Consider the following 9,118-nt stretch of genomic DNA (forward strand, 5'->3'; position numbering starts at 1 on the left):
CCATGTAGTTCCTGCAACTGAAGCAAAGTTAGAAATGACCCCTCCCTAAACACATCTCCCACCGTCTTCACTCCCTGCCCCCGCCAAAACTGAGGATCGAGCACGGCTAATAAGAATGGCAGAGCAGGATTATGCCACAAAGACATACAGTGAAGGAAATAAGTATTTGATCCCTTGCTGATTTTGTAAGTTTGCCCACTGTCAAAGACATGAACAGTCTAGAATTTTTAGGCTAGGTTAATTTTACCAGTGAGAGATAGATTATATTAAAAAACAAACAGAAAATCACATTGTCATAATTATATATATTTATTTGCATTGTGCACAGAGAAATAAGTATTTGATCCCTTTGGCAAACAAGACGTAATACTTGGTGGCAAAACCCTTGTTGGCAAGCACAGCAGTCAGACGTTTTTTTTGTAGTTGATGATGAGGTTTGCACACATGTTAGATGGAATTTTGGCCCACTCCTCTTTGCAGATCATCTGTAAATCATTAAGATTTCGAGCCTGTCGCTTGGCAACTCGGATCTTCAGCACCGCCCATAAGTTTTCGATGGGATTCAGGTCTGGAGACTGGCTAGGCCACTCTATGACCTTAATGTGCTTCTTTTTGAGCCACTCCTTTGTTGCCTTGGCTGTATGTTTCGGGTTATTGTCATGCTGGAAGACCCAGCCACGAGCCATTTTTAATGTCCTGGTGGAGGGAAGGAGGTTGTCACTCAGGATTTGACGGTACATGGCTCCATCCATTCTCCCATTGATGCAGTGAAGTAGTCCTGTGCCTTTAGCAGAGAAACACCCCCAAAACATAATGTTTCCACCTCCATGCTTGACAGTGGGGATGGTGTTCTTTGGGTCATAGGCAGCATTTCTCTTCCTCCAAACACGGCGAGTTGAGTTAATGCCAAAGAGCTCAATTTTAGTCTCATCTGACCACAGCACCTTCTCCCAATCACTCTCAGAATCATCCAGATGTTCATTTGCAAACTTCAGACGGGCCTGTACATGTGCCTTCTTGAGCAGGGGGACCTTGCGGGCACTGCAGGATTTTAATCCATTACGGCGTAATGTGTTACCAATGGTTTTCTTGGTGACTGTGGTCCCAGCTGCCTTGAGATTATTAACAAGTTCCCCCCGTGTAGTTTTCGGCTGAGCTCTCACCTTCCTCAGGATCAAGGATACCCCACGAGGTGAGATTTTGCATGGAGCCCCAGATCGATGTCGATTGACAGTCATTTTGTATGTCTTCCATTTTCTTACTATTGCACCAACAGTTATCTCCTTCTCACCCAGCGTCTTACTTATGGTTTTGTAGCCCATTCCAGCCTTGTGCAGGTCTATGATCTTGTCCCTGACATCCTTAGAAAGCTCTTTGGTCTTGCCCATGTTGTAGAGGTAAGAGTCAGACTGATTCATTGAGTCTGTGGACAGGAGTCTTTTATACAGGTGACCATGTAAGACAGCTGTCTTTAATGCAGGCACCAAGTTGATTTGGAGCGTGTAACTGGTCTGGAGGAGGCTGAACTCTTAATAGTTGGTAGGGGATCAAATACTTATTTCTCTGTGCACAATGCAAATAAATATATATAATTTTGACTATGTAATTTTCAGTTTTTTTTTTTTTATATAATCTCTCACTGGTAAAATTAACCTAGCCTAAAAATTCTAGACTGTTCATGTCTTTGACAGTGGGCAAACTTACAAAATCAGCAAGGGATCAAATACTTATTTCCTTCACTGTATCTGGAAGGGTATCCCTAAAATGCAACACGGTCTTGGAAGCCCACCAAACCATCAATGCCACTCTATGCCGAGGAAGAACCTCAGTTAATCGAGTAAATGGAGGGTATTCCACTTAACTAATTAGACTATTACCAGCCACCAGGAAAGCCATCATGTGAGTCGAGTCCAAGGAAGGCACATCCAAAAACCAGTCCCGCAGTGCCCGCAACTGGCCCGCCAGGTAATACAGGTAGAGATCTGACAAAGCCATTCCACCATCTACTTTGGGACGCTGTAGGGTATCCAATTTAAGTTTAGATCTGGAAGAGCCCCATATAAACTTAATGATTAAGGAATTCATAGAGCGAGAGGTACAAACATTTAGGCTGAATGACCATCTTAATAGGAAAAAAGGGGGAGACGAAGCCTCCAGCTCACCTTATGTGTAGATTTGCACAAAAAGCCCCGCACGGATCCTCGTGTCGGCACACGATATATGAACAGTAGGAAAAGGAAGAAGGGTGGATCCAGCGCTGCTGTAGATAAAAAGGAAACTTGTTCCAAGTTTAATCGGTCATGTTTAACCCCTTAACGCTCCAGGACATACTATTATGTCATGGTAAGTGCATCGTTCGCGCTCCATGACATAATAGTATGTCATGGAGTAAACACGGCGCCGTTCGCGCGGGGCGCGTTCATGAGCTGTGATAGCTGCTGTTTCCGACAGCAGACCATCACTGCTCAATGTGCCGGGACCGATCGCGGAGCTCCCCCGCCGATTAACCCCTCAGAAGCCGTGTTCAATAGCGATCGCGGCTTCTTAGGGGTTAATCCGCCATCGCCGGCCTGCTACACGATAGCGGCCGGCGATGGTGACTATGGCAACCGGACACCAAACAATGGCGTCCGGCTATGCCATAGACGGAAGCCTAGTGGGTCCTGACAACGTCAGGACCCACTATGCTTGCTGTCAGTGAGTAGCTGACAGTTCTAATACACTGCACTACGCATGTAGTGCAGTGTATTAGAATAGCGATCAGGGCCTCCTGCCCTCAAGTCCGCTAGTGGGACAAAGTAATAAAGTTAAAAAAAAGTTAAAAAAAGTTGTGTAAAAATAAGAAAATAAAAGTTTTAAAAGTATTAAAAGTAAAAATCCCCCTTTTTACCTTATCAGTCATTTATTATTAATAAAAATATATAAACAAACAAATAAACTATACATAATTGGTATCGCCGCGTCCGTAACGGCCTGAACTACAAAATTATTTTGTTATTTATCCCGCATGGTGAACGATGTAAAAAAAATAAATAATAAACCGTACCACAATAACAATTGTTTGGTCACTTCACCTCCCAAAAAATGGAATAAAAAGAGATCAAAAAGTCGCCTGTACCGAAAAATGGTACTGATCGAAACTACAGTTCGTTACGCAAAAAATAAGTCCTCGCACGGCTTTATTGATTGAAAAATAAAAACATTATGGCTCTTAGAATAAGGTAACACAAAAAGTGAATGATTGTTTACAAAATGTATTTTATTGTGCAAACGCCATAAGGGCAGATTCACACGAACGTTGCGTTTTTGCGCACGCAAACAACGCAGCGTTTTGCGAGCGCAAAAACCATTTGACAGCTGCGTGTGTCATGCGTGTCTGATGCGCGGCTGCGTGATTTTCGCGCAGCCGGCATCATAGAGATGAGGCTTGTCGATGCCCGTCACTGTCCAAGGTGCAGAAAGAGCTAAATCTTTCAGCACCCTCGACAGTGAATGCCGAACACAACAGCGAAAAACATGTAAAAAAAAAGATAAAGTTCCTACTTACCGAGAACTTCCCGGCCGTTGCCTTGGTGACGCGTCCTTGGTGACGCGTCCATGGTGACGCGCCTCTCTTGACATCGGGCCCCACCTCCCTGGATGACGCGGCAGTCCAAGTGACCGCTGCAGCCTGTGATTGGCTGCAGCCTGTGCTTGGCCTGTGATTGGCTGGAGCTGTCACTTGAACTGAAGTGTCATCCCGGGAGGTCGGACTGCAGGAAGGAGACAGGAGTAATCGGTAAGTTAGAACTTCGTTTTTTTTTTACAGGTTCATGTATTTTGGGATCACAAGTCACTGTCCATGGTGCTGAAACAGTTTAACTCTTTCAGCACCATGCACAGTGAATGTCTCCCGACGTCGCGGACCGGAAATTTTTTGGCCGGGTTCGGCCAAAACGAGTTTGGCCGAACCCGGTGAAGTTAGCTTCGGTTGTCGGGGTTCGCTCCTCGCAAAGACACTCCGTTTGGATGCTTGGAAACAGAAAAGCACGTGGTGCTTTTCTGTTTCCATTCATCCTTTTGACAGCTGTTGCGCAAACACGCAGTTCGCACGGAAGTGCTTCCGTGCGACATGCGTGGTTTTCACGCACCCATTGACTTCAATGGGTGCGTGATGCGTGAAATACGCAGAGTTATTGAACCTGTCGCGTATTTTGCGCAGCGAACAAACGCTGCGCAAAATACACGGACTGTGTGTACTGCCCCATAGACTTCTATAGGGCATTGCGTGCCGCGCGAAAACCACGCGCCCTACACGCTGCCAAATCACGCTCGTGTGAATCCCCCCTAAGACATAAAAAAAAACTATAAACATCTGGTATCGCGGTAATCGTATCGCCCCGCAGAATAAAGTGAATATGTCATTTATAGCGCACGGTGAACGCTGTAAAAAAAATAGAATAAAAAACCAATAGTAGAATTGCTGTTTATTAGTCACCACGCCACCTAAAAATAGAATAAAAACTGATCAAAAAGCCGCATGCACCCCAAGAAAACTACAATGGATTCCTCAAGGGGTCTAGTTTCCAAATTGGGGTCACTTTTGGGGGGTTTCCAATGTTTTGGCACCACAAGACCTCTTCAAACCGGACATGGTGCCTAATAAAAAAGAGGCTTCAAAATCCACTAGGTGCTCCTTTGCTTCGGAGGCCGGTGCTTCAGTCCATTACCGCACTAGGGCCACATGTGGGATATTTCTCAAAACTGCAGAATCTGGGCAATACGTATTAAGTTGCGTTTCTCTGATAAATCCTTTTGTGTTATAAAAAAAATGGTATAAAGAGGATTTTCTGACAAAAAAAAAAAAGTAAATTTCACCTCTACTTTGCTCTAAATTTCTGTGAAACACCTAAAGGGTTCATAAACTTTCTAAATGCTGTTGTGAATACTTTGAGGGGTCTAGTTTCTAAAATGGGGTGTTTAATAGGGGTTTCTAATATATGGGCCCCTCAAAGCAACTTCAGAACTGAACTGGAACCTAAAAAAATAAATAAATGAGGCAATACTTTGCTTCTTACATTATACTGATAATGAGCCGTGCCCACCCCGAGATGACCCCAGTTTTGACCGTTTGTATAAACGGAGACCCCTATTAGACCGTTTCAGTGCCCGGTTTTCCCAAGCATACACCCCCGAGAAGTGTATTTCTATTGAGGAGTCCCTGGTACATTTTAAAGGGAGGGTTCAATTCCGCCAGTACCTGCCGGGTAAGAGGGCAAGGTATGGCGTGAAGATGTATAAGCTGTGCGAGAGTGCATCAGGGTATACCTACAGATTTAGGATATATGAAGGAAAGGCCACCCCCAAACCAGACTGCATCCTGGACTACAATAGGTACATGGGAGGGATGGACTTGTCAAATCAAGTCCTGAAGCCCTACAGCGCCATGCGGTGTGGTATAAGAAGCTGGCCGGGCACATCATACAGATGGCTTTGTACAATGCGTACGTGCTACGTCGATGTGCAGGACAGAGGGGAACTTTCCTGGAATTTCAAGATCTAATCTTTAGGGACCAGGAAGGGGGGGCACCCAGTACTTCTGGAAGCGAGGCCACACGCATCGTACCAGGGCAACACTTTCCAGGAGAAGTTCCCCAAACCGGTGGAAAGGGAAAGAGTCAAAAGAGGTGCAGAGTCTGCTATAAGAGGGGGATAAGGAAAGTCACAATATACCAATGTGACACGTGTCCCGAAAAACCAGGGCTCTGTATAAAAGATTGTTTTAAAATGTATCATACATCCCTTGATTTTTAATTTACCCTGATGCAGTCCGCACAGCTTACCCCCCTCATCTTTCCCTTCTGAGCCCTGCCGTATGCCCAGGCAGCTGATAACAGCCACATGTAGGGTATTGCCGTACCCAGGAGAACCCACATTACAATTTAAGGGGTGTATATCTCCGGTGGCGCATGCTGGGCACAATATATTGGACACTGAAATGGCATATATATATATATAAAATTGCAAATCTCACACTGCACCATCTGCTGCGCATTATCTTTTACACAGTACCTGTGGGGTCAAAATGCTCACTACACCTCTAGATGAATGTCTTAAGGGGTGTAGTTTTTAAAATGGGGTCACTTCTCGGGGGTTTCAACTGTACTGGTACCTCAGGGGCTTCTGCATACATGACTTAGCACCAGAAAAGCTCCAGTAGGCCAAATGGTGGTCCTTCCCTTCTAAGCCCTGCCGTGTGCCCAGGCAGCTGATAACAGCCACATGTAGGGTATTGCCGTACCCAGGAGAACCCACATTACAATTTAAGGGGTGTAGATCTCCGGTGGCGCATGCTGGGCACCCTATATCGGACACTGACATGCCATATATATATATAAAATTGCAAATCTCACTCTGCACCATCTGCTGCGCATTATCTTTTACACAGTACCTGTGGGGTCAAAATACTCACTACACCTCTAGATGAATGTCTTAAGGGGTGTAGTTTTTAAAATGGGGTCACTTCTCGGGGGTTTCAACTGTACTGGTACCTCAGGGGCTTCTGCATACATGACTTAGCACCAGAAAAGCTCCAGTAGGCCAAATGGTGGTCCTTTCCTTCTGAGCCCTCCCATGGGCCCAAAGGGCAGTTTATCACCACAAATGGGGTATTGCCGCACTAAGGACAAATTGGGCAACAAAATGGGGTATGTTGTTCCTTGTGAAAATAAGAAATTTTGATCAAAAATGACATCTTATTGGAAAAAATATAATTTTTTTCATTTCACAGCCCAATTCAAATATGTGCTGTGAAAAAACTGTGCTGTCAAAATGATAACAAAAACCATAAATGAATTCCTTGAGGGGTGTAGTTTCCAAAATGGGGTCACTTCTGGTAAGTTTCCATTGCTTTGATACCTCTGGGGCTCTGCAAATGCGACATGGCACCCGAAAACCAATCCAGCAAAATCTGGACTCCAACAAACACATAGCGCTCCTTTCCTTCTGAGCCCTCCCATGGGCCCAAACGGCAGTTTATCACCACAAATTGGGTATTGCCGCACTAAGGACAAATTGGGCAACAAAATGGGTTATGTTGTTCCTTGTGAAAATAAGAAATTTTGATAAAAAAATGACATCTTATTGGAAAAAATATCATTTTTTTTCATTTCACAGCCCAATTCAAATAGGTGCTGTGAAAAAACTGTGCGGTCAAAATGATAACAAAAACCATAAATGAATTCCTTGAGGGGTGTAATTTCCAAAATGGGGTCACTTCTGGTGGGTTTCCATTGTTTTGATACCTCAACACCTCTTCAAACCTGGCATGCTGCCTAAAATATATTCTAATAAAAAAGAGGCCTCAAAATGCACTAGGTGCTTCTTTGCTTCTGGGGCTTGTGTTTTAGTCCACGAGTGCAGTAGGGCCACATGTGGGACATTTCTAAAAACTGCCGAATCTGGACAATACATATTTAGTAGTATTTCTCTGGTAAAACCTTCTCTGTTACAGAATTTTTTTTTCTAAAATTTAAATTCAGCAGAAAAAATGAAATTTGCAAATTTCATTTCCACTTTGCTTTAATTCCTGTGAAATGCCTGAAGGGTTAAAAAACTTTCTAAATGCTGTTTTGAATACCTTGAGGGGTCTAGTTTTTAAAATGGGGTGTTTTATGGGGGTTTCTGATACATAGGCCCCTCAAATCCACTTCAGAACTGAACTGGTACCTTCAAAAAAAGGCTTTTGAAATTTTCTTAAGAATATGAGAAATTGCTGTTTATGTTCTAAGCCTTGTAACGTCCAAGAAAAATAAAATAATGTTCAAAAAACGATGCCAATCTAAAGTAGACATATGGGAAATGTGAACTAGTAACTATTTTGGGTGGTATAACTGTCTGTTTTTCAAGCAGATGCATTTAAATTCTGAAAAATGCTATTTTTTGTACATTTTCTCTAAATTTTGCAATTTTTCACAAATAAAGACTGAATATATCGACCAAATTTTACCACGAACATGAAGCCCAAAGTGTCACGAGAAAACAATCTCAAAATCGCTTGGATAGGTTTAAGCATTCCGACGTTATTATCACATAAAGTGATATATGTCAGATTTGAAAAATGGGCTCTGAGCCTTAAGGCCCAAACTAGGCTGCGTCCTTAAGGGGTTAAAACAGGATCAAGAGGAGTGATGTCCTGGAGTGCATGGAGAGGTTTCAAAGATGAAGGAAGCCTACGCGTTTCAGACGCTTCCTGCGTCCTTATTCATGGCTGAGGTTGACTGACTGACTTGTGTGTCTGGTATATATAACTGGTTTAACATGTGTGTGATATGATTGCGTTCCAGGTGGCCTGCTTGCGTTCCGGGAGATCGAGGCCACCTGGAACGCAATCAGATCACACACATATTAAACCAGTTATATATACCAGACACACAAGTCAGTCAGTCAACCTCAGCCATGAATAAGGACGCAGGAAGCGTCTGAAACGCGTAGGCTTCCTTCATCTTTGAAACCTCTCCTTGCACTCCAGGACATCACTCCTCTTGATCCTGTTTTAAACATGACCGATTAAACTTAGAACAAGTTTCCTTTTTATCTACAGCAGCGCTGGATCCACCCTTCTTCCTTTTCCATCTTAATAGGGTTAATGCGGCCTGCCACCGACAGAGGCAGTTTAGACCACAATTTTAATTTCGTTTCTACATGGGTAAAAAGAGGAGCTATAGAAGTGGCCTTCACTTCAGTATGATCAAGAACCATAACCACTCCCAAATATGTAAATTTGGTAACCACAGCCAAGCCACATTGTGAAACCAAGGGGTCCAGTGTCGGATGAAGGGCCGTATACATTATAGCAGATTTCTGCCAATTAACCCGCAACCCAGAAAATCGCGAAGTATCTAGCAAGCGGAAAACGTGACCAAAAGACTCATGAGGGTTGCACAGGAAAAGGACCATGTCATCAGCATACAGACCCACCACAGCAGTCCCCCCCTCCCACTGCACACCAGAGGGGTGGACCGCAACCTAATAGCTATAGCTTCAATGGCAATAGCAAACAAAACCGGGAATAAGAGACATCCCTGCCGCGTACCCCGCGCAAGAGGAAAATAATCAGAGTGTAATGACCGGGGGGTAG

The sequence above is a fragment of the Rhinoderma darwinii genome, chromosome 1, assembly GCF_050947455.1.
Source record: "Rhinoderma darwinii isolate aRhiDar2 chromosome 1, aRhiDar2.hap1, whole genome shotgun sequence".
Lineage (NCBI taxonomy): Eukaryota > Metazoa > Chordata > Amphibia > Anura > Rhinodermatidae > Rhinoderma > Rhinoderma darwinii.